At 43.4% G+C, this 3093-nt stretch overlaps 1 pseudogene; it reads left to right on the top strand.

Annotated features, from left to right (window-relative positions):
• The first annotated feature begins 1226 nt into the window (after window positions 1-1226).
• Window positions 1227-2193, top strand: LOC147457040 (putative protein phosphatase 2C 8; annotated as a pseudogene).
• The last annotated feature ends 900 nt before the right edge of the window (window positions 2194-3093 follow it).

The following is a 3093-nucleotide window of genomic DNA, read 5'->3' as shown; positions in this document are numbered from 1 at the left end:
CCCCCCCCCCCCCCCCCCCAAAACCTTAATTTGCAATTAGTGATGCAATCTTATTAGCTAATGTGAGAACATTGCACTAGATGTCGTCCTCCTGCAATGCGGCGAAGAACTGCTATCAATGAGATTCATGAAGCTTGGCAAATATGAGATGACCGTTGTGTAGGCAACATAATGGGTGCATGTTCACGAACACTAATATGACTAAAGGTATACATGTATGAGTTTGAGGAGAGAAACCCATTTGATGGTACATGCATCCTTAGGTGATAGTCCCCTAACAGATTTTATGCATTCTTAGCTAGATTATTGTACCAAGTAAGTGCAAAGGAGGGGGGTTATTCAAAAATCTAAATAAGCATATAAGTTAGAGTTAGGCCATGAATAATTTCCTCTTATAAATGTATAAGTAGGGTGGGTTGGAAACAAGTTTCACTAGAGGGAGAAGAGGGAAAGGGGAAGGAGAAGATATCAAAGAATATTTCATGAAGTTCTTATGTTAAATATCACGTTTTTGCCCTAATTTAGAGATAGGCATACATGGGCATAGCTCTTCTGCCCTTGAGAAGCCACATGAAATTTTGGTTAATGGTGTGAAAGCTGCCTAGCGCATCAATAGACTGAAAGGCTTTAAGTCTCTTTCAAAGGGTTGGTCATGATCTTCTAGGGCGGCCACCACAAGACTAACTCGGCAAGTCTGTGCCCGCTTGTGGGTTGGTGCTAGGAGATTCTTGGTATCCATCGCTACTGTAGTTGTAGTACTCCACTCAAACCGCATGAATAATGGATCTCACTTGTGCAACAAGAAAGAGAGAGAGAGAGAGAGAGAGAGAGAGAGAGAGAGAGAGGAGGGGGACACTACACAAGCAAAGGCACAATTATACCTATGAAAATCTTGATGCAAATGCTCAGAGAGTGCAAAGTAATGACGGATGCATGCAAACTCGTACACATGCTAGAAGCCTAGAAACTAATTACACATGATAATTAGTTTCTAGGCTTCTAGCATGTGTACAAGTTTGCATGAAACCGTTGTTGATTTGCACTCCCTGAGCGTTTGCATCAAGCTACTCACACGGATAATCATGCCTTTGCCTGTTTAGTGTCCCCCTCCCATCTCTCTCTCTCTCTCTCTCTCTCTCTCTCTCTCTCTCTCTCTCTCTCTCTCTCTCTCTCTCTCTCTCTCTCTCTCTCTCTCTCTATTGTTGCGCATGTGAAACCCATTCTTCATGTGGCTTGAGTGGAGTACTACAGCTACAGTAATAGGGATGTCAAGTCTCTCGCAATAGCGACATGCAAGTAGGCATAGACTCGCCGATTTAGACTTATGTTAGCCGCCCTAGAAGGTTATGACGAGCCCTTTGGAAAGAGACCTAAAGCCAATTAGTTTGTCGATGCAGTGAAGGCGAATTCCACACCATTATTTGGAACATCAAGTGGCTTCTTAGTGGTAGAAGAGTTATGCTCATGTATGCTTGTGTCTAAATAAGTGCAGAAACGTGATATTCAAGTCCGTACCGTCTCAATATTTTGCACTTACATGCCAAGTCACACACGCTTGAGACAAAGTTCATGGACCCTTGATGTCAAAGGTGATAAAGCAGGTTAAACTAAGGAGGGCACGTTGTTAACTCAATCAAAAAGAAATAGAGTATGCCCGATATCACATTGTGTTTGTGAGTATATGCAGCCACCATTGAAACATGGAGGATGCTGCAATTACGATCCCATCATTTCTCTCCATGCCCTCCTCTCTTTCTGGCCAAAGGCATGGAAAAATATTTCGCTTCGTTGGAGTTAATGATGGTCATGGCAGCCCTCAGGTATGTAATGCAATATTGTGCCTGTTCTTATAGATATATAGGACACTTAAACAATTGTAGGATAATCGATGTACAGGTGGCCCAATTTTGTAACCAAAGAATGCATGGAGTTTTGGCTGATGAGATGAGTGCATCATGTGATCACTTATCTAAGATATGGGAGGCATGTTTCCAATCTTGCTTCACAAAACTTGATGCAGAGCTATGAGGCCTTTGTCCACATGGATACGAGTGCCCATGCAAGGGAGGCACTAGCAACACCAACGCTTGTACACCATTTGATTCCTGGCTCAGTCGGAATCACATCAGTGGTGGCCGTGGTGGGGGAAATAATATAGTGGTTGGCAATTGTAGTGATTCTTGCATTGTATAAGCTAGCCTTACCAATGAAGTGACTCACACACTATCACAAAAAGCAAAGAGAGCAGGTATTAGAGTAGTAGCTTCTCTCCGCATGAAGCTAGCCCTTGCTAAGAATACCTATCCACTGACATCAGCTCTGGCCATCTGTCCCTATCTGCCTTGTCCGTCGGGGATCTGGAAAGCTTCTAACTTTGAACTTCAATATCTTTTATATTGTGGCTCTGTTTGAGGAGCCATCCAGACTGGCTTCTAGAGCACCTTGAACACTACATTCTTGGGCACTAGAACAACACTTTGGATGTGCAGACCTACCATCCCAATCGGCCCATTTGGAGCCCCTTTGGCTTAAGAAACCACTTTATACATGCATTTCAGTTGCACCTTGCCTGCCTAGGGTCTCCATACCGGCTTAAACCCTTTTCCCAGCACATGTATACACCCTTAGCACTACTTAGCACCACTTCTAGCTTCGGACCAACTTTGTGTGTGCCATCATTGCCCACCCCCCTGTTGAACATTCGTGTTCAACCAAAAGCAGCTTTATTGAAGTTGAAACCTGCAACACTTTGCTAGCCTTCAAACACCCTGGAAAGGCACAACCATATATATAGTATATACAAAGCTGTATGTTCACCATACTCGAGCCTCCTTAGGTGGATTGCACAACCCAGCGGGCTATAATCTCAGGCTATAACCGGATTCACATCAGGTACCAAAATCCTATCGAAGTACACTTAAGTTGCACCCCATTCACCCTGTTTCTAAGCAGCTTGCCATTTGACTTCACCAACTGATAGGTCCCATTTGGAAAAGCTTTTTGTACTCTATATGGACCCATCCATTTCTTAAACTTCTTTTGGAATGTAAAATCCAAGTAGCTTTTGTATTCCATCACCAAGTATCCTTCCTC

The sequence above is a fragment of the Adiantum capillus-veneris genome, chromosome 5 (assembly GCF_014529385.1).
Source record: "Adiantum capillus-veneris isolate H3 chromosome 5, ASM1452938v2, whole genome shotgun sequence".
NCBI classification, from domain to species: Eukaryota; Viridiplantae; Streptophyta; class Polypodiopsida; order Polypodiales; family Pteridaceae; genus Adiantum; species Adiantum capillus-veneris.
This window is presented reverse-complemented; position numbering and strand designations above follow the sequence as displayed.